The sequence below is a fragment of the Melanotaenia boesemani genome, chromosome 3 (assembly GCF_017639745.1).
Source record: "Melanotaenia boesemani isolate fMelBoe1 chromosome 3, fMelBoe1.pri, whole genome shotgun sequence".
In the NCBI taxonomy this organism is placed as follows: domain Eukaryota; kingdom Metazoa; phylum Chordata; class Actinopteri; order Atheriniformes; family Melanotaeniidae; genus Melanotaenia; species Melanotaenia boesemani.
In genome coordinates this window covers 6,937,264-6,960,947 of record NC_055684.1, presented here as the reverse complement: position 1 = coordinate 6,960,947, position 23,684 = coordinate 6,937,264, and the positions used below count along the sequence as shown (strand labels likewise).

At 38.9% G+C, this 23,684-nt stretch overlaps 1 protein-coding gene across 5 annotated transcripts in view; it reads right to left on the bottom strand.

Moving 5' to 3' along the window:
- Positions 1 to 23,684, bottom strand: part of plxnb1b (plexin b1b) — a 132,669-nt gene that overhangs the window by 83,533 nt on the left and 25,452 nt on the right. For 4 of the 5 annotated variants that reach the window (XM_041979794.1, XM_041979797.1, XM_041979798.1 and 1 more), the window contains exon 2: positions 19,598 to 19,657. The exons of the other annotated variant lie outside the window; for it this stretch is intronic. The gene's annotated coding sequence lies outside the window, so the exon portion shown is untranslated. The remainder of the gene's footprint in view (positions 1 to 19,597; positions 19,658 to 23,684) is intronic. 5 annotated transcript variants of the gene reach the window in all.

Here is a 23,684-nt window from a genome sequence, read left to right as displayed (position 1 = left end):
GCCAGGCCCGTTGCATAACATACAGGGGTGAAAATGAGGCCGTAAAACACATCCAAGAGCCCTGCTGGAGTTCTGTTAACTACACCGTAAGCTAGAATAAAAACTAAACAAGCCTTTTCAGCTCATTTTTAAAAACAAGAAAAAGATTATCCGAACAAAGCTGGAAAGCAGACGTGCTTCCAGCTGTTTGGTGGCGTTAAGCCGGGAACCAACAGACCGCTTCACGTTCAGGTCGTTAGTGGACAAAAAAGTTCTCTCCCATAAAAACTGCTATGGAAACATTACAGATGAACATTTTTCCACTTTTTTCCCCTCAGATCTGTCATGCAACTTCATTCTTGATCAAAACTACCAAATATGTAATTATTAAAATGATTTTAGCCCTTTAAATGCTGTTTTGATTACGGCACCATTTTTATGGGTAAAATTCACATAAAATGATTTATTTGCCATAAAACACGTTTTTCTTTAAAAGATCAGATATAAAATATACTAAAACTCATTTAGAGCATGATTTTGCTGTATTACAGTGTCAATTGATCATCCTTTCAGGTCGTTAGTGGGCAAAAAAATCCTCTCCCAAAAACAAATATAAATTAATTACTTAGGACTGATCTTAAACCAAGAAAATCTGGCTCCCCAACAAGTTTTATGTGCATTTCTTTTGATGAAGAACAGAAACATCATGTCATCAAACTGGCATTTAAAGCATTACAATAATTTCAATGATTACATTTTGGTAGTTCTGAGTAGGACTGAGGTTGACCAGAAGATCTGAGAAAAAACTGTGGGGAAAAACGTCTGTAATGTTTTATAGCAGTTTTTGGGAGAGGACTGTTTTGTCCACTAATAACCTGAAAGGGGACTAAATTTGTACCTGGTGTCCTTGAGATCTGAAAGAAAAATCAAAATTGGAATTCCAAGGTTTTTCAAAGAAAGGCACTTTCTTACTAAAATACTCCTCCCATATGTGGTAACACATCCAAAAAGATGCAGGTAAAAATGACCTGAATGGACAGAAACATCCATAATGACCGACAAGGGCTAAAAGAGATCTTACTCGGACTCTCCCAGACACTCTCACAGAGGGAACTTGGTAATGAACTGTGTCCTGAGCACATTCCTGCTGGTTTCCCAGCCAGCAGCCTCTGATAAGCGCCCCGGAGACGAGCATCGTCCTGCTGTACCTGAATATTTCATCAGCACGATGCTGCTCGGGGCGGGTAAACCAGGTGGGGGAGGGAGAGGGGCGTTTATGAGCTGCTTATGATGCTAATGTAGTCAATATTTCTGTATGTACGATGGGGGAGGGAAAGCTAGTTATTTTTAATCATTTTCATCTCTGCTGGTCTTAAGTGTTCAAGTTAAGTTAGAAAGAAGTGGGAGGGAAAAAGTCCTGGACTGAAGTTTGTCCCATAATCTGCTGTAACATGGTGAAAACTACTCAGTTATTTTCAGTGTAACAACCAAACAACAGCAAACTGCCTGAAGCTGTGTGTAATCTCAAACAACAAACCTGCTCGGCCACAGAAGACCAACCCAACGTTACGACGTGAAGCCTCAGCTTGCTGGAGAAGAGGATGCAGGTCCGGCAGAACCAGCACTGATTTAACACAGATAAGAGCTTCAAGCATTCCTGTCAGATCGGAGGCTACAGAGACATTTTTTGTGGCTGAAAGAAGGAGTGATAACACCACCAACCTTCCTCCTCTCACCTCTGTCTGTTCTACAACATCAGCTTTAAAATCAGATGTACTGTCTGGTCGTTAGGGTGTAGAGGTGAAGGCTGGAGGTGGGAAAGAGGCGCTGCTTTTCATTGGATCTGAAGTGGTTAAAACTGACAGAATGATGAGAAGATGAATATTTCGTGTTTATCCTACACAAAAATAAGATCGATTCAGGAGAGAAAAGCCTTCATGTTAAATACAAAACAATAATTATAAGCACACACACAGTCAGTCTTCATGAAATCACACTCATGATTATAAGTGTTGGAAAGTGAAATGAAAGAAACATCCTACTGTTCTGTTTGTTTGGCGTATCTACCTGCAGCAGCTGCTCACATCTTTTTTTGTCTCTGCAGTCAAAACACAAACACACAAGGACACTGAGGAGAACACACACTCATAATCCAGCCGATAACAGATGTCTCTACTGTGTCTAGGTTGGAAAAAAGTTTGGTAAATACATCCTACGATGAAAACCACAACACTGTCATTACTTATTGAACAAAAACTGAGGCCCTGTTTACTCAACATTTTAATGTAGAACCCAAAACTTTTCCCTTTGAATAATAAAAGAAGTATCATTTAACAACAGAGGAATGAAAACTATCTCCGTGCAGGTGGTAAAATTGAAGTGGAAAGGATGTAGTGTGCATGCCAGGCCTGAGATGAGCAGTGCAACTTTGCAAAGACACACTTTATTTGTGGACTATATCCTCATCAAACCAGAAGAAAGAGAAATAAGTGAAAAAGATTCAGCAGCACAAACAGAACACAGACGTCCGCCATTGTTGTTGTTATTGTTGTTATTGTGCTGGTTGCAGGTGTAAACAAGGCCACCACTGTTGCCAAAACATCCCAACTCACGATAACATGGAAAGGATTCGCCTTGAGTTGCAAGAAAGATGTCACTCTGGAGGACATTCGTCCACCCAAAACTCTGTTACCATGGAAACAAGAAGCTAAAGCTCAACAAAACTTGTCCATCCTTACTGCTTCCACAGGAATTCAGAGGGTCAGTAGCAACCAGTAACTGCTGATCAATGACTTCATTAACCTCTTAAACCCTTGGTTTTTGGAGGTGTAGTTCACCTGAACAGACCTACCCAAATTCAATATACATAACCTTGGTCTCAATGGATAGGTAAGACCCTATATTAATATGCCTGTGCAAATTGTGATAAACCATAGGTAAAAATAAAAAAATTATCCTCACCTAATTTTTTTTTTTTACACAGATGAAAACATCATGATAAAAATCATTCTGTGCATAAAGATACCACTGCATGCATTCAGCAACTCCTTGACTACAACTGTACAAAGTTTCATGAGAACAGAACAAAGCTCATAGCTTTTATGCAGGTTTTAGTGTGGATAGTACCAGATGGACTCTCCATTTGGCCACTTGGATACGCAAACTGTGCCAAATTGTGCTGTGTCTGTATTTCCTCCAGAGCTTCTAACACAGTGTATTTGTTTTTTTGTCATTTCTTGCACATGTTTATGGCTTTTATCCTTTGTTCTAAATGGATAAAAAGTCAAAATGAAGCAAAGAAATGAACGCTGTTCGATATTCGCTCTTTCTGGTGTGCCCACGTGCGTAACTGCAGAAAATGGCAATGATGCTCCTTTGTTTACACGCAAGCATTCATACCTGACAGATAAAGCCTCCTTCAAGTGTAAGATATCGTTGGAAAGCTTGTAAGATGTAGAATTTGACCAAACTTTATTTACACTGCCAAGACCCACAACAAGACAACAAAATGGCTGTGAATGGGAGCATATGACATGTTAGCGTATGACGCAGTTTCACGATTATGGATTACTACGCTGTGAGTTTTGGTCGAAGAACAGTGTGGATAGACTGAAAATGACCACAAAAAGGTAAGGAAATAAAAAATATTGCTGTTTGTGAGAATAGCTTTGGGATTTGGTGCTTTATTTGGTGATAAACATGCTATCTGATAAGGCTGCTGTGATATGCGAAGGTTAGCTTTGTGTTTGTTTTGAGACTGACGTGAGGTGCTTGGCGAATATATTTTTATGCTTGGCATCATATGAAAGTGCAGCTTTTCTAGTTTCATTTGATACCTAATATGTTGGGGTGGAGTGAACGGATCAAGCGTTGTGTTGCATTTTGTTTAGGGTGTTACTGGTTATGGTGGTGCTGTTGTTTGTGGCATTCGTATTTTAAAGTTGTTATTAAACAAATACTTTGTTGACTAAATGCACTTGGAGAGTTGATTTAGTGGCATTAGGTATTCTTCTTTGAGACACATTATAAATAAAATATCCTAACATCACTAGAGTAACTTTTTTACACACATGAACTTGTGTTTACACCTGTTGGACCCACTGGTGGGCCCGTCGAGCTTAACAGGTTAACCCCTAAAACTCCAAGCCATTTTTTAAAATAATTTTTGTTCTGTTTTTTTTATAGTCAACATCCAGACGTTTCTTGTTTCAGGACTGCCTCAGTTGTCAGATTTTGAGGCTAAAATTATGTAAAATGTATCAATAGATATCACGCCATAAAGACCAACCAAAACTCCAACAGAATTTAATACTAACAGAACTTTGTAGAAATAACACACAGATGAACAGTGACCAGGCCTTTTCTCATCTGCACATCATTCTCTCAGGTCTTGGCTTTAAGGCAAAGAAATATTGGAACTGAAACAAACACACAACAGCATTCAGGTGTGTGTGTTAACTGAGAGAGTCAATTATTAAAATTAAAAGGATTAATTACAGTTAGTCAACCTTCCTAAATATGACAGAAAATAATCCGATTTTCTTTATATGCTTGTAAAAAAGAAAGATAAATGACAATCGAGAGTAAGACTGTCACAATACAAAAATTTTAAACTCATTATCAAAACTAAGGATGGTGCTCAATATAAAATACTATTGTTGATACTATAGAGGGAAAAAACAGTTTTCTTTAAAGTCAGAACACTTGAAAACGAACAGAATCTTCACAAAGACCGATAGGGGAGGGGCCTCCAGCAGCACCAGCTGCTCACTGAGGAGAGTACGTGAGATCCGATCTTTCACGTCCACATCCAAAAGTCCCCAAACACCAGGAATGTTGCTAGATCATCGCTAGCCACTGTTTTGAAAAACAGTTGCCAGAGGAGTCTCAAAACTTCATAGCAACAAATTAACTAGGGCCTGGTACACACACAAAGATTTTTTTAATCTGATGAGATTTGTTTTATCTGTTCGAGACCTCAGACGTGAAGATAAAAAATCAGGCCTTTAAACAGTTTTGATTGTACTGTGTGGTGTCCTCCAATAATCTCATCAACACATACAACGATGCTGTCCTGCAACCAATCGAGAATCTAGTCCTCCGAGCCAGAAATCTCGCGTGATCAAACGTGATCTAACAAAAACGAAGAAGAACCATGGCAACAACCGGAAAAATGAAGAAGAAGAACCATGGCAACAACTGGAAGACACATCACCCAGCATGGAAGAGGATATACATGATAAAGTAATGATGGCAGTTTTATGACTACTGTTAACAGAAAAAGCCAGAACTGGAAAGAATAACAGACTGGAGACAGCGTGAACACGGACTTTATATCCTTCCTTGTTCCCCAGTCAGCTCGCTCTCTGATTGGCTACATTCCATACCACGTCACAATCTACACAGTCATTGCTCAGGAGTCGTCGGCTTTCCACACACGTGAAGATTTTTGGCCGAAAATATTGAACATGTTCAATACTTCTGATTGTCGGCCATGGCCCGTTTCGGAGCCGATTGTCAGGACGACTTCGCTCATAACACACCTCAGACAAAATGATAATTTTATAGGAAAAGTTCAGACCTAGGTCAAGACTCTCCAGCCCTCAGTAAGCATGGTAAATGTTAAAAGTACACAAGAGTTAAAACCCAACTCCTATGTTAATTGGTAAAATTTATAATATAAAATTACTGTGGCTGATTACAAGTCATACTTGTGTCTAAACAAGTATGACTTCCATGGAAGGGCTGCCAGCAGAAAACCCCTTACCGCTACAAAGAAAATGCCACAAAGGCTTAGGTTTGCAAAGCTGCCTATGAAACAAACCACGAGACTTCTGGAACATTATCCTTTAGACCAGGGGTCTCCAAGTCCAGTCCTCGTGAGCTACTGTCCTGCAGGTTTTAGATACAACACACCTCTAAACAAGCCTGTTAATGACCCAGAGATTTGAGTCAGGTGTGTTGCATCAGGGTAGAATCCAAAACCTGCAGGACAGTAGCTCACGAGGACCAGAGTTGGAGATCTCTGCTTTAGACAGACCAGACCAAAGTGGACATGTTTGGTCAGAATGCATAAAAAAAAGAAAACGCAGCATATCAGCAGAAACACCTCATAGCAACTGTCAGCACGGTTGTGATGATCTGGGCTTCTTCTGCAATCATTTAGAGGACCATAAACTCCTCTGAACATAAAAGTTTACAGTATACTAATTAATATGGACAATTTTAGCCATTTTCTTTCTAAAAAAATGACACTTGCGGACATGTCAGCATACTAAGCGGATTAACGTGCAGGCGCATCTGTGGGCAGTTCAGTGTTATTGCTGTGGAAACATAAACAGTAAAATAAGCGTGAAGCAGATGTCTCTGTCCGTTGTGTCAGGAAAACTGTAATTATACTGATGTTAGACATCAACGTGTTTACATTAACTGGCGACCTCTGGGGTGGCTGCTGGGAGCCACGACAGCTGGTGGAACACTGGTGATGGTTCCTCTTCAACGCCATGGTGTTGGTTTGGCTTGTTTGTTTATTTTTTGTTAGTCACTTAGATAAATGTTTTTTACTGAGCCTCTTCGACCACAAAAACTATTAATTATATCTTCTTACATTATGTAATTCAGTCATTCTAAATAAATAAGAGGATTGCTTCAACACTTTCCACACTTAAAGCTTAACTCTTCTACTCAACAGAATGAGTTAGAAAGATTTGTCCAGCTATTTGGCTCAACTAAATACTGAATGAGCTGTGTGCACTTACGCCCAAGTTGATATTGTTTGATGAAATCATGATGTTGTGTTTAAACAAAATGACTTACAAAAAAAAAAAAAAAAGAAAAAAAGAAAAAGCCTCTCGCACAACATGACAGCACCCGAGTCCAACTGGACTCACAGCAGTCTGACTACCACCTAATTATGACGTCCCATCTTGTTTGAATTCTTGCTTGTGTTGTTCTTACTCTCAAATGTAAGTCGCTTTGGATAAAAGCGTCTGCTAAATGACTGTAGAATAGAACACTTAGATTAGTAAGCAGGCATACTGTGCATTGATACGTTCATGTTATAGTTTTACTTTGTTCTTACAGTCTGACTGAACATGTGATTCTGTAATGGTTAAATAACATAAATAAAAAGACATCATATATCAGTCACTGGCTACCCTGATTTATAGAGATCAGCAACCCATGTCAGTCGACCTCTATCTGTCAGTCGGCTAAAGTTTGGCTGAAACTGTCTCATGAAACAGGACAATGATCCCCAACAGCAGCAGATCTACAACAGAATGGCTAAAAAAGAGAAGAATCAAGATGTTGTCATGAGCCAACGAAAGTCCTCTACAACAATATGAAGGAAATGCATCAAGTTAACCTATGAAACCCCAAAGGTTTTCTAAAGGTTTCTGCTCTAAAATAACCCAAAAATGAGAAGTTTATTTCTCAGCAATTCCAAACTCTGTGTAAACCATCTAGGTATCAAAATAACTGGTGAGATTTCATCCGTAGTGGAAGCATCACTGCAGACAGTTAAAGTAGCCGAGGATGGAATAGAGGAAAATATGAAGGATTTTCTCTTTTACTCTTTTTATTTACTCATCAAGAAAACGAACCATCATGTGGACGTTATCTGTGCAAAGATTCATGGAGCTGAAGTGAAACAGAGCAGTTACAGAGGTTTTAGTGAAGCGATAGCCAGGTGTGTTTCACTGAGGTCCTCGTCATCGATGAAGAATCTGGGACACACACCTGTGACCCACTGTCTTTAAAATCATCTGCAGCTCTTCTTCTGTAGTGGAGCATTTCTGTGGGGAGACCAATTTATACTAAAGTAGATAAAAAAGTGGAGGAAAACGCTGCAAACGGGTGCGTCAGTGGATAAACATGAAAATACAGTAAATACTTTTTGTTATAAGGGGTAAATCTTATCGTAACTCCGGCTTCAATCGGCCGATTTGCATGATTAATCCTTATTTTAATTATGAAAGATTAATGCTGATGTCACCATGTTACATCCAACTCATCAATTATAAATGGTAAGGACGGAAATATCTGTTACATAGAATGACTGACACCTGTCCTTGTCCAATTAAATTCATGTACCTGGACAGAACAGTGATTTTGGAGGGAAAACTGCTCTCTAAGGACGCGGGGAAATGAAGTTTTCTGGTAAATGTGGTTTTATCTTGGTGAATCAAAGCTCTGGAGGCCAGACAGCAAAGCTAAGACACAATGCATGATTATGTTTTTAAGTACTGAAGCAGAATTTTGCTTTTTCTGTTTCTGTTTTAGAGAATCTTGGTTATTGATTATGAAACTTACAGGTTTGTACTTTCAGTAGCGATATTGTTTGTCCGTGCACATGCTGTGGGGTGAACTGGTGGATCCATAAATTATGTTTACATCTTTTTGTGGAATTTGTTTACCTGCAGTTGTTTTTGTATGTTTTTTTTTTTTTACTGTGTTTGGTGGTGATATAAATGGTTTTAATTAAACTTTAGCTAAGATTCTTGACATTCAGTAGTACCAGGGCGTCGTGGAGGTTTTAGCCCTGATTAATGCATTACAGCGGCTGAATCGTAAGGTCTACTTAGTTCTGATGAATAACACCAACTTGTGGGGCTTCCTGTAAACATGTGAGCACAAACTTTTTGTCCTCTCGGGTACAAAGGGATTATTAAAGTAAAAGTTAGAGTTAGCTATTCATCAGTGATGGTTCAGGTCAGGGAATAACTCACGTCTAAGAAAAATTATGTTCAGATTCTGAAGAAATCGACATGTTGAATAATGATAAAGATACTGATAGCAACAGATTCCCCCTCAACATGCAGATCACCTCACATTAGTGTATGGAACTGAAGAGGCATTGCTTCTGCATAAATAAACTCCATGTAGCACACCACCACTGGCCATCAACAAGTCTCCAACCACACCCAGTGGTAGGCACTGTATTGACTTAATATAAGAATAGAAATAATTTACTGTACATGAGCCCTCATGTAAGGACAAAATTAAATCTATCAGCAAGATCATCATGAAGGATTGAGGTGAAGACTGTCCTTGATGGTTAAGGAGATGAGAGCCTCCCACATTCTGCATTTTCTCAACAGTCTAATTCATCATTACGCTCCAGTCAGAACAAGGATAACCAGCCCTCGACTCTGCACATGCACCTCATTATACAGAGAAGCACAGGATAATGGCATTCCTTATCTCTGTTCTGAATTCACCTAAAGCATCACTCACATCCTAACAAGGTCTGAACGACCTGAACGGAGAGGACAAGCAGCATCCTACATCTTGATTTCATCTAGCAGGGAGGCAGTAACACACTGATAAAAACTGAAAATAAAATACCACACAGCCAACAGCTACCACACTAATATAACTGATCTATAACACACACACACACACACAAACACACACACACATACATAATTAGGCAAAATGTGGGTAAAACTGCATAAAATTAAGCTTCTCAAAACACTGTTTTTCCATAAAACTTCCAAACTGAAGTGACTGTTTGAGTCCTTCATGCTGCATCATATCTAGTTCATTCAGCTCTGCAGCAGAGCTCCTGGTTCAACACCACTGCCAATCAGATTAACCAGTATCTGGTACACCAACACTGACAAGTTGGGAGTGTTTGTAATTGTGTGTGCTCGATAATCAAAATCCCCAACTCACACATGCACCTCCCACTCACTTCACACTGAGGGAATAATCTGTAATGTGCCTGTTACATGGAGCTGAAACAGGAAAGGCCAACGCCTGCACATCATCAATCTAACTGCATGTAATGATGATCCCAATCAGTTTCCAGTATGTCCAGCTTAAAACTTGTCTCCTCCTGGAGACAAGAGGTTGCATTTTTGGATGTATGTGGGGGATGTTGAGAAGCTCACACAGGTCAGGAGTTTGACTTCCAACCGTTGTGGAGCAATCAAAACGCCTCAGTGATCCCATTCACAACCCCCTCCCCAGGTGGCAGGAAAAGTGAGGCTGGGAAAATCTGGGCGGGGTGTGTTTTGAGGCTGGTTAATGCTGTGTGAACATCTCTCCACCATCTATTCAAATACAAGGGATGAGGAGCGATATAAAGAACAATAGACGCCCTCCCAGCCCCCATTAGTCTCCTACCGGTTAGCACCAGCAGTTCGCAGTGACTAAGAACAGATCCTAAAAAAAAAAACCAGTAGAGCAAGAATTTAGGAACAAAAACCTTCTTGTGTAGATGAACCCATAAAGTTACTTATGAGTTAAATCCTTTTCTGATTAACTTCAGTGAGCTGAGAACTGCACTCATGCTAACTACTATTTAGCAGGAATAGTAAGTACTATTTACTCTGGGGGGGAAGCCCAGTAAGCTGTAACAGTTCAGGCTGTGGTGAACCACAGTTTCTAATAACTTCATGAGAAAAACAGGTTATTTTCTGCCTGGATTGTGACAGAGTGAGCTGCTAGTTGTTTGACTTTCTAGTTTTTTTTTTATCTGTAGGTTGGAGCTGTCTGTTTTAGAGCCTCCATGTAAGACACTACGGTCACTAAACATATGCTAAAAACAGAAAAAGGTAGCGCTGAGTGAAGCAGGCTCAGTGTAAACGATTGTACATGTTTATATCACTGACAACTCGAGTGCTGGTAATTTACCCAGAATAAGATACAGATCCAAAGCCAGATCTTAGCGTGTGATGTGTGGTTTTCTGTCTAGCCTGAAAGGACCTTTAGACTCTGCCCTCTATATCTTACTTAACTGATATGACAGATTAGAGATCAACAGGTAGTGATAAAAAATAATTGTTTTATTTATTTTTTATTATTATTTATTTAAAGCTGAAATCTGGAGGCTTTTTAGTTCTTCCTGACAAACATGAAACAGAAACTGAAATGTAAAATCTGCGCAACTAAAATGAAATACTGTGGAAATTTAACTAATCTGAGGAACCACATCAGCTGTTTTTACTCTGATTCAACCAAACCAACTTCACCAAATCTGTGGAAATGTTGAAAGTCAGGTTTCTGTAATCCCACCAGCTACTGAAGACCTTGGAGATGTGCTGTAAACTCATAAAATCACACATTTAAACTCTGCGTCCACTTCATCAGTAACACCTTGTTACGGGGTTGGACCCCTTTTTCCTCCAGAACTTCCCTCATTCTTGGTGTGATGGATTCAACAAGGTGTTGAAAACATTCCTCAGAGGTTTTGCTCCATATTGACATGACAGCATCACACAGCTGCTGCAGATTTGTCGGCTAAAAATGAAACACTGTGGTCATGAAGGGATGGACATGGTCAGCAACAATACTTAGTCTAAATGGGAAGAGATACTACTGACCCAAGGCAGGATTTATTGCAGAGATTTGGAAAAATGACAAACAAAAACCTCAACGTTGATGACCTACTAAGGATGAGGACGAGGTTCTGGTGTTCTGTTCTCTAAAGAATCTCATGTCACTGATATGAAGTAAACATGACAAACAAATCCAGTGTTGTGTAGAAGCCTTTTTCCACCTCTCATCTCTTTATGGAAAACAACTGCAGCAATTTACTGAAACATGTACAAGTGTGTGCATATAAAGGTAAATATGAGGCAAAAACAAAGATCCTGTTCATGTGCTGTCGATAGTTTTTCTCTTCTTTTGCCCTCCGTTTGTCCAGTTTCTGCACACCATGCTGAGATATGCCAGGTTTTCAGCTAACAACTCTTTGGGAATTACCTTATTGTTGCTACAATCCTATTGCCTACCTATTAAATTACCAAGAATCAACTGCGTCTTCGTGTCAGGCCTACAGGAGCCGTGGTGGCCCCACCACTATGTGTCTACTGTCTGAGTTTGTTTTCAGAAGCTGGAAAGGTGATTAACAATGAGCCTCACCTGGACCAGGTGTGCTCTGGGATTTAAGATCTTTCCCGGTCTGAGGTCTGGGTCTCCTACTGGGTGGATCAGGAAATCACCTTGCCTTTGACTGCTCCAGCACAGGAGTGGAGAGTAGAGAGGTAGTCAGGGTGGCCATTTATAAATGCCCATTTAATTATGTGACATCACATCCTTACTAAAAGAATACACATAAAATTAGTATTTTTCCATAAAATACAAGTTTGGGAGCTTTTAAATGTACTAAATATTAGTAATAATATTAGTAAATATTAGTAAAAAAATTTCCATAGAAAAAGTGAAATCATGTATTGAAATCAATGGATTTAAATAGATGAAATAATTAGAATGACATATATGTTAGCTTTGATTAGGAGTAGAAAAATTATGAATCCATAATGTTCTTATAGCAGTTTCAGGGAGACCTTTTAGTCATTTAGAGACCTTAAAGGGTAATAAATTTGTCTCTGGTGTCTTGTTGACAACTAAGAAAAATTGAAATTGTAATTTCAAGTGAAGCACTTTCATATAAAAATATATGGTGGAACACAACTAGAGCAAAGGACAAAAACTGAGGGAAAACTGTCCCTGGTGGCCTACAAGGGTAAACCTGACTTTAGCATGTTACGTAGCAGTGCTAATCTAGTTATATGGTATTAATGGACTAAACATCAACTCACTTAATCAAGATTTTCACATTGGAGTTAAAAATAAACTATAAAGATGCTCAAAGAGTACCACAGTATCCACATTACTTAGCTTTGACTAAGCTAGTGCTACATGAGCCAGTTCCATTTAAGCAGGAGGCTAGCAAGGCTGCTAGTTGACTTTAAAAAGCTACAGCATGCAAATGTGGAGAAATGTATCCTGTGGCCAGTCTGATTTAGTATAGGAAGATATAAGAATGAAGAGAAAGGATATTTTTGACTGTTTAGTGACTACCACATCAAGTGCCGTGTACTGCAATCCCAAAACAACCAACTCATCTTCTATGGACCTTTTTGAACTTGTTGCAAATATCTCCACTTGGTGTTTCAGATTATTAAAGTAAAGATTAATTTCTCATGTCTCTCTAATGCAGGGTGTCCAGAGTCTCTGAAGGCCGTTGTCCTGTAGGTTTGGATGTCTCCTGCAGCACACCTGAATCAGATAAATGGGTCAATATGCTTGGGCAGAATTTGACCACAAGCTGTTGAGTAGAGACATTTAATTTAAATCAGGTGTGTTTGATAAGCGAGACGTCTAAAAACTGTAAGATTGTGGCCCCCGAGGACCAGAGCTGGACACTCCTGATCTAATGTGACCACATATGGCCCTGTGATAAATTCTTGCCCACCCTCTGCACCCCTTCCAAGTATCCATTCACACCTTACACAATTAACTCAGACACATTTATGTTGGTTTTGTAAATAAAAGATATTTTTCCTCAGATTCCCACTCGGCCCATCTTCTCTTTTTGATGCAGTTTTGAGCCAAAAGCTCCAGAGGCAGCTCCACACCATTACCACACCATGCAGTGAGTGTGCACACTCTAATCTGTCAGCATAGCAGCCAAAAATAATAGAAATGTATGATTTTTTTCCAGGACGGTGCAGCTGTAGTGCTGGTGGTACGGCAGTGGGTACGAGGGATGAACAGACTTCTTGTCTATTTTCAAACACAGGATCTAAATAGCAAAGAGTTTGTCCTCATTGTCCCTGTCAGCTGATTAAATATTCCAGAATAATTTAAAACACACACATAAAAAGAAGGAAAAAAAAGCGAATCCACAATCCGTATCACAAATACAGTCTCACTACAGAGCTGCTGAAATTCCCAGAGGTCTTCATTAGCTCCTCTTCACGGTGGTTCTCTGACTTCTGCAGCTGAAGAAAAGACTCCCCGGCCAGTCTCATTTACAAACCAGTGCCCTTCCGGCAAAGTACATACAGTTTAATTAGGCACCACACTCTAATGACTTTGTGAGCATCGGTCCACCCCCACCTCATTCCCCTGCTTCATACGGGGGAGTGAAACTTGTGCTATAAGGCAAGACTCTCGTTTGGAATTAATGAGCATCCTGGACGATCTGACTACACACCACTCACCAGGGCTCGTTCAGGGGGGGTCTGAGATTCTTACCTTAAAAAACAGCAACACAAACATTAGAAACAAACACACCATGGACAGAACCACTGGCTAATCAGATAAAGGTTCTGCTCTGAACAGCATTAAAACCGAGATGGTCCAAAAACAGGCTCCATGTTTTAAATCATCTATCATGGAACGTTACACATCCCAAAGGAGGTGAAATCCACAGGAATTGAGTTTTATGTCTGGAAATTAAACAATCTGCCATATATTCCAACTACTCAAATCACAGGTTCCTCATGTTCAGTAAGTACTGCCCACAATGGGTCAGCAAATGCAGCCCAAGGTTATGTGCAAGTGTTTATGTGCACATTTATGTTTGTGTGTCACCATTAGCTCATCCTGTCTCCTAGGGCTGGTAGATACTTGCTGTGAACGCAAGCGTACACGTTAACGTTCCACTACGTTTGTATATATACTTGCTGGAAACCACGGAAGCATGACGCAGCAAAAACGGCCAATGCTAGAGGTCACCGCAAGGGGGGTACACAGCACTTGGACTCTGAAATAGTAAAAAGGTCAATCTACCAGTCACACTGTATTTCTGGGACATCGCTTCCAATTTTATGCCTACTGTTGGCATGAGTATTTGTCACTGTGCAACAGGGAGGAAACATCATACAGATGCCAGCAGGTGCAGACAAGGTCCAAGAGACGGTCTTCAAAACTATCCACCACTGTGTTTACCTCGGACCTCTTGTTCGTATGAGCGTCACCAGCGTTTAAGTCAGTACTGCAACTCGCACACACAACAGTTACCTCGCGTTAACGCGAGCCAACCACGTGCCAAACCAACACTAGGAATGCATGGCAGCCATTATACGTACGTGTAACAAATAACAAATATATGCCTGCCCTTACAGAGAATGGCCCACAATAACATCTGTTTTCAACTTTCAGGTGAAATTAACAGAAAAAGTTCATGCTAAACTGATATGTCATGAATGTAGGACATTTCAGTGCAATTTTAAAACAAACTTGATCCTCAAGCACAGTGCACCCCAACTGAAGTCCCCAGCCATACAAAGTCTAACAAACTTTTTGGTGTGAATGCACCCTAAAAGTATCTTGAGATGACTCAAATCTGTACCAGCTGATAGTTAAAGACAGTTGCATATGTTAACAGTCACATTAACTATTCAGTTTCTAACAATTAAATTCAAGGATTGCATGAATGAGTTATTAGAGCAGAAATAAGACGCCCCACTCGTAGAATAAATCCACATGAGATGCACACATGTGGTGCAACGAAGTGAAGACAGTGAAAATGGAGAGTGATTGAGATTCTGCACCATGAGCAGGACGTCTGGTGTGTGCCTCTTTAAACTGAAAAAACCCAGAAACATTCAGTTAAACGAGCCAGTGGTCCCGACTCTCCATTCCTCGCTTCTTATCCTGAAAGTCATATGAAGTTCAGCTATAATTCATGAATCTAGAGATGAAAATGTTGCACAGAAAAAGAAGAGAGGACGGCTAAATGGCATGATTTGATTACATTGCTCTGCTTGCTGACAGTGTCTCAGCTGTCTACCTCCATGAAAGTCACCTTGTCTCCTGGAGGTTGTAGAGATAAACGGGAGGTCGATTAGCATTACATCACTGATGTGGTTAAAGCTTTAATGTCAAACACAAAACAAATAAAACAAAGAGACTAAAACTTTCAGTTTACCTTCATGACTATAAAAAGGAAAGAGACTGTTACAAAGTCTGTTTCATCAACATAATATCTGATCTTAAATCAATACTAAAGTTTCTACACTGACCTAAAACCTTATTTAAGACTGTTATTGGTTTCTGTGGACCTCCTGTGCTGGACTGGAAACCCGTTTTAGGGTGAATAAGATTCAGTCCTCCCCGAGTATAGGAAATGCCTGGGTGATGGATGGATGGACAGATGTACAGACAGATGGACGAAGAGACAGATGGATGGATGGTCTCATATATCTGTCTCATATGAGCATAACAGCTAGGCCTGTCGCGATAAGCAATAAGTCAATTAATTGAACGATAAGAAAATAAGAGCACGATAAGTTTGCAGGCCGCGATAATTTTTATTAGTCCCCCCTTTACCATAAACTGTGTATGACAATAGGTTTCACTATGGAGTATTTCGACTCAACGCTCTGGTTTGTTGCGGAGTGATCTCTCTGGTGTCATACTTGACTGCAGCATGTTGCAGCACGAGCCGGTAAGCCGCATTTGTTTTGCAGGGCTGCCAACACGCAATGGCCGTGAGACTTGCGCATTTAAGTGGCTTCTCACGCTCTCGCGCTAAACCTCCGATTCTCATGCTAAAATATGTAAATAAGTCGAATGGAGAAATAATAGATGCAAGCACCTCCTCTTTTATCATTTCGCTGCTCCCCACATGTAAGCAGAACACACACATTCTAGCTTACGACGTCAGTACAAAGCCCCCACTTCCTGGTCTACCGTAATAACCCCTGTAATCCGCAGGCACATTACGCAAATAGAGTCAGCCTATATACTAGCGTATTTGACAAAATACACATTAAGAGCAATGCCGGCTAATCGAGAGGTTTGGGAGGATTCCCAGTGGGTCGCATTACTTTTGGGCCGGTGTCCCGGCGTATGTGAAAAAGGCGCTTTTATTTATTTAGTTTATTGACCTTTACAAAAGGGGTACTTGCATTATTATGGCATATGTCATTATATTAGTTGAGAATGGTCTCAAAATGACACATTAGCGCTTTGCGCAATATTATCGTTTATCGCGATAATTTCTGAGAAAATTTATCCTACAGCTAAATTTGTTATCGTGACAGGCCTAATAACAGCCTACCTGAGTATTGTTGCTGACCATGTCCATCCCTTTCTAACCACAGTGGAGCATCTTCTGATGCTACTTCCAGCAGGATAATACACCATGTCACAAAGCTCAGATCATCTCCACCTACTTTCTAGAATATGACAATGAGTTCACTGGACTCCAACGGCCTCCACAGTCACCAGATCTCAGTCCAGTAGAGCAGCTTTGGGATGTGGTGGAACGGGAGATTCTCATCATGGATGCAGCAACTGTGTGATGCTGTCATGTCAATATGCAGCAAAACCTCTGAGGAATGTTTCCAACACCTTGATAAATCTAAGACACCAAGAATGAAGGCAGTTCTGGAGGAAAAAGAGTGTCCAACCTGGTAGTAAAGATGATGATGAGTGTAGATCTGGATTTTGTACCACAGTACTATCAATATTACGCAATACTAAAAGCACCAACTGGCTGACACATCAGGTCTGTGTAGGTTTTTATTAAATCTGCAGACACAATGATAACTAGATGATAACTAGAGTGTCTGTGTCAGCATTTATCAAAGGTAATGAAATATCTGGATGGTAAAGTATGCATATATATAATATTATATATTAAAGTATGCACATTTATATAGCGCTTGGGCGCTTTACAATACACATCACATTCATCCCTTTACACACACATTCACACACTGATGGCAGAAGCTGCCATGCAAGACGTCAACCACGACCTATCAGGAGCAATTTATGGTTCGGTGTCTTGCTCAGGGACACCTTGACATGAGCATGACAGGGAGAGGATCGAACCGGCAACCCTCAGGCTACAAGATGACCACTCTACCCACTGAGCCAGAAACGAAAAAAGAAGAAAAGAAAAGAAAAAAAGAAGAGAATAAAAGAAAAAGAAGAGAGAAGAAAACAAAAGGAAAAAAGAAAAAAAAAAAGAAAAGAAAGGCTCATGTTACTGCCAGCACCAACTCTTATGAAATTTTAAGAACTTTATTTTAATAAATGGTTGTCTAAATAAAAAAATCTACAGTTTATTTAATTTGAACCTTTTATTTTTAACGTTTTTATTTTATCATTGCATCATTTTATATATACATTTTTAATTTTTCCCTCATCAGTTTTTTTAAGCTATCCTTTTTTTGCCGTAGTAAAATCTAATAAATTGTAGTTTTTGTGTTAATAATTTGACTTGATCTTTTAAATGTGTTGCTGTAGCAGCACGATTTGATTCTTATGAATTGTTCCTGTTGGTCTAAGCACAAACACATTTCAATCATTATCTTTGTGTTTATCTCATTTTATCTTGTCATTTATGTGACAGGGTTTTAGCTGTAAATTGGAAGTGAATTTGGTTTGGTTTCTGAATAAAAATTTAACCAGTACAGTGTTAATATTTGACGACTTTGTTCTGGAAAAGTTGGGCCCCATAGTCAAAAAGGTTAAAACCCCCTGATCTACGAGAAGATTGGTTCAGGATAAAACCTGCTGCTGAGTTCACAAGCATGTCCTCACATGTATAAATCCCTCTGAAGCCAACCAGGTAAGGGAGGAATTCCAACATATTAAAAAAAGAGCAACACTGAGCGGTTATGAGTACAAACAATTCACCCAACACTAAAGGAAACAGCTTCCTTGCTTCCTTGTCTTTGGTTTATTCTCCACCCAGGCCCTCAGCCCAAGAAAAAATAGTCCCAACTCCAATTTCACAACATAAACAACTTTCTGGACTTTGTGGGTTCAGTTGGAGGAATGCAGCCGGGCTGAGCGGTGGATTAGGGAGGAGGACAGAGAGAAGAATTAAAAAAAGAAAAAAAGGCGGTGGGATCTGCAGTTCGTTTATGTAACCAAGGTCAGCAAAAAAAAAAAAAAAACATTATCCTCAGTGGAGGAAAAAACAGTGAGAGCAAAAAGACAGGAGGGCTGACTGGAGAAGGGAAAATATGAAAACAATCAGATAAATGTGACGGTGGGGAGGCCTTGGCTGGCCTACACTGAGCTTCTGGTTTGGCACTGGGATGAGAAACTGGGAGCAGCTTCAGCCACTTTTAATAGCTGCTGAGGGAGGTGGGATGTGGTCTGGGAGGGAGTGGACTTGACAGAATCCACAATCCATTCTGGCCATGTTTTAATTCCCCTTTTAATTCAGAGTAAAAAGTTAAATCCTCTTTAAAATGACCTTGTAAACACCTACTTCTGAATGAAAGTAAGTGGCTGGTTTATTCTCATTTTAAATCCAAAATGAATAATTAGTCCATTGTGTAAACGTTCATTCTGCTTTAAATTGATTCCTGTTGTTTTGAACGTGCTTGTTCCCTTGTCCTGTCGCAATGACGGTACAGTACTCAGCTGACCAAAGTGACATAGTAAGCTAGTGTGGAGCTGCTGCATCAAAACTATAATCAAAATCAAAGCGAAAATGGATCTTATATGTGGTTTTTCATGTTGTAGTCAATTAGAAAAGAAGCACGAGTTGGAGTTTGTTTACTTCCAAAAACGTAAATGTGTCCGCCCCGTCCAATCAGAATCCTTCCCAACCCCCAGATCTCAAGTGCAATTAAATCAAGTCAATTAAAGGTGTTTACCAAGTAAACCTCAATTTGGAATTACTATTACTGTACAATGTAAACACAAAGGAGAATACTTTATTTCCTAACTATTTAATTCTACATAATACATTTTTAATTAAAAGAAAATATATAACCATGGCCTCTGTCATTAAGATGAGTTTCATCATTTAATAAAAATAAATAAATAAAATAAAATTTTATAAAACAAAACAAAAAATTCGGAATTTCTTTCTTAACTGGTCAGCCAGAAAGCAGAAGACGTTTCCTACCTGTGGAAGCTCAGCTTGTGATCTCCAGTCACTCCATGGCTCATGAGAACTCATCACAACCTGCCAGAAGACATGGCGTTAGAGAATCTGTCGAGATCATGAAGTTGAACTGTGGAGCAATCCTCATTAATGTCCACAGTCTTGATCTTTATTTATTTATGTTCTATTTATTTGTTTATTTAATTGGGACAGTGCAGGTTAATGAACATCCCTAGTCCCAAAGTGGGTAAGAACAATAAAAACACCATATGAGAAGAAATAAAACAATAAAATACAAATGAACATACAACAGACACAGATAGAACAACAATAGAATTAAAAATCATCACAGGTTTGATGGTCTTTTAACCATTTTTTAGATGAGTCTCAAAGTCTGAATATATATACCATTTTCTTAGAACAGGAAGTAGATTATTCCAGAATTGACTTTGTTTTACTGACAGCAGACGGTCCAGATTATGTCTAACCAGTACCACAACGGCCTGTCTCATGGTGGTCCTGGTACCAATGTCAGACCTCTGTTTAAAAAAAAATAATGTAAAGGATGAGGGGCCCATGGAGAACCTTGTATATGAAACAAGCTAACTAAAAATGTCTAGTTCCTCTCAGGAAAACATTTAAATATGGAAAAACTGGTGGTTTTGCAAACACATACATATAATTTTTGATATATGTATATATAATAGACATATTATAAAAAGCTGACCCTGAACCTGATTCACTATAGCTGGAAGAATTAAAGATGCTTTGGACGTTTTCAGCCTGAATATAAAGGACTACATCATCAGCGTACAGGTACATCAGGTACATCATTAATGTAAAGTGTAAGTAAAAGTGGTCCATGAATAGACTCTTGAGGGACACCAATGGAACATTCAAGGTAAGGACATTTGGCGCCATTAATACATGGAAGCTACTTTTTGTTGAAAAGATTTCATCCAAAGAAGAGCTTGATGGTGTTGGTCATCTCCATCTACCTCTTCCTTTTTTTGTCATAGTCAGTACCTTTAGTGAGCATGTCTACCAGTGACAACTGACTCAAGTGTCCTCCATGTTTTGAAGTTTAACCTGAAGATTGGAGCGTCTGATACTGATCTTAATCTTAGATTCAGACATTCTTGGTTCTTTGAAGCATGTTAGTAGCTATGGAGGTGCAGCAGATTTTATCCTGATATCATCTTCAGTAAGTAGTAGTTTGGTCCACGTTCAATCTGTTAAAACCAAAGTATCTCCATGACAACAGATGTGTCATCATATTCAATTTCAACCTCTGCTATAGCTTCACTTTCTGTCCATTTTCACCACTTAGTTCAAATATATTGATTTTAAACAGCAGCTTTACTTATAATTAAATCCAAATTATATCGTTGCAGAATATGTGATATCAGCAAACACTAATTGTTATCCACCGAATCAATATAATATTGTATTGTGTTCAAAACCCAACCAGACAGGAAGCTTTATTTGGATTTTTTAGCATGACCGTCATTTTACTAAACTTAGTTGATTTCTACAATCCCCAGGTTTTGATGTGAGTGGTTCTTTTCTGTGGACCACGTAAAAGTTCTGGTATAACACAAAGTTTTATGGACCGTTTATTGTCACAAATAAAAAGAAAATGGTTCTTAGTTTGAACTAACTTAATCTAATTCATATGTCTCCGATAGTCAAGCTTCTTGTTTTTGGGAAATGGATCTCAGCTGGTGTCCTGATATATCATTAACCCGAGCCCAGTGGGTCATTACCAAAAAGAAAAAAGAAAGAAAAAGAGAAAAAGGAAAAGGCTGACACCCTCTCCATGGTTTGGTTTAAGGCTGGCTCTTCAAGGAAACTAAAGAAATCACAAAAAGTTTTCTCATGAGGAAAAGCACTTCAAGTAAACGAACACATGGCAACTTCAGTGGCATCTCAGTATTTTTATATTCAGTGGTGGAGGAAGACATTGACAATAAACTAGAAAAAAGTCACAGAACAAAATATACCACAATTTCTATGATTTTCAAGCTTTACCATCTTAAAATCAACATTGACAGTGTGTCTTTGGACACAGTCACTCTATAATTATACACCAAAAACTGAAGCTTTTCCACCCTCTCTGCTCCTTTGGAATAAATATATGCAGGTCCTAAATAAAACTCCAGCCCAGCAACCTCTCACAGAAATGAAGACAAACTGGTTTTTACCTTAACCCTCAACTCAAACTCCTCATTTCATCTAAAATTAAGAAAACAGTGGGAACTTTGCTAGGAAGCACTCCGCAGTGTGCCAACTCAAACTAATAAAAGAAAAAAACAAAAAACACATTTTAAGAATTTTTGGATGTTCTGTAAATATTTCTACATATACCAGATGATCTGCAAAATCACACCAGAGAAAATGTCTTCTGCACTGAATAGGTGCATTTCCATTACCCCTAGAACTGTGTAAAACCTAAATATTGCAATAAAAAACTGGTAATGGAAACACTTAAATTTTGAAAAATACTTCTCAAATATCACTAAAAAGTTTTTACGTCCTCATGGAGGTGGTTTTTCAGACATGCTGATATGGAAGTATATCACAAATGTGTAATGGAAACACTTCACATGTACACCAGTTCATGTCAAATAAAGATGGTGCGGTTTGAGGAGACGCTGCAGGAGACAGAAATCTTTTTACAAATAATTTAAGAAAAGAACATAACTGCCATCCTTGTTAGCGAAGAAATCCAGAGTTTTAACGAATTAGAAATCTCCATTCTCCTTAAAGTGGAGTCTCGCGAGACGAGATTTTAACTCTTATGTAATTTATTTTTATTTATTTATTTTTTCCTTTTGTGTACAGTGACCTTGGGTGTAGAAAGGCGCCAAGAAATAAAGTTTAATATTATTATTATTATTAAGAATAACAGCTAATGCGCTAAACACCATCCAATGGAAACACCTCCACATTGTAATTGCACTTTATTAAAAGTTTAGAAATACCCTTTTATTTTGTGAAAAACTGTAGTGGAAACACAGTTATTCATTCGCAGCACCTATACAACACAGAATAAAGCATTCATACTAGATTTTAAAACTTTAATGAAACAAAGTTTTCTTAGTTTCATTAAACAGCATTGCTGCAAAAAAGAGTGGAGCTGTTTATGCAATCATTCACAGGTCTTATCAAAGTTCTGCAGAAGTTCATTACTAATTTATAAAAACAACATGGATCTATAGCCTAACGATGGCAGGTACTGGATGGTGCTTTTTCATGCTTTTCTCATTACCTTTCTTTACTCTCCAGGAATTGATTACAGAGGGAAGGGTTATTCCTGAATGGGAAAAGACTGTAAAAGCAGGGTTTTAAGGACTGCATATACTGGGTCTCACTATAATGGGCATATTTTATACATTTTGATTCATTTCATAAAAAGTAGTTTAAATTACCTTTTGACATAAATATTGTGTAGTAAGTGGTAATAAATGGCAGTGGGCCTTTCATACCTGACATATTACCTCAACAGTGATAAGATGCTACAGCGTGAAAGTGAAAGTATGGACTCGTCGTGTCACAGGTTCCTCCTTCCTGAAGACTAAATAACTAGAACAACCGTCACTGCTTTACATTTTGTTATGTAGCATATGTCACTAACTGACCTTAAAATAACATTTTCTTTCTTTCCTCTTTTTTTTTTAATGCTATCAATATCTTTGAGATAAAACTGTTACTGTTTATTACTTTTTTTTTTGGTCATGTTGGTTCCTTTTTTCTTTTTTAGGCCGTCACTTAAACCTGGGCTGTCTGCACCGAGGAGCTGGAGCTTCTGTACTTGGGGCAGCTGTTCAACTAGATGCCCAACAGCTACGTTTACATGGACAAATATTTAATCTATCTGATTGAAATGAATCTGATCAGAGATTCCTGCTGACATGTTTAAACGGGAGCTAGATAAAGTGATCAGTTGTTTTTACCGATTTAATAAGATGTTTGACATGTGCAGTGCCTACTAGTTTGAAAGAAGAATTTTTTTTTTTTTTTATGCCAAAATGCACAATAATCCTTAACTTGTTCAGATTTTAATGAAAACATTGTATCCGCCAGTGTTCCCTGAAACTCACTTCGT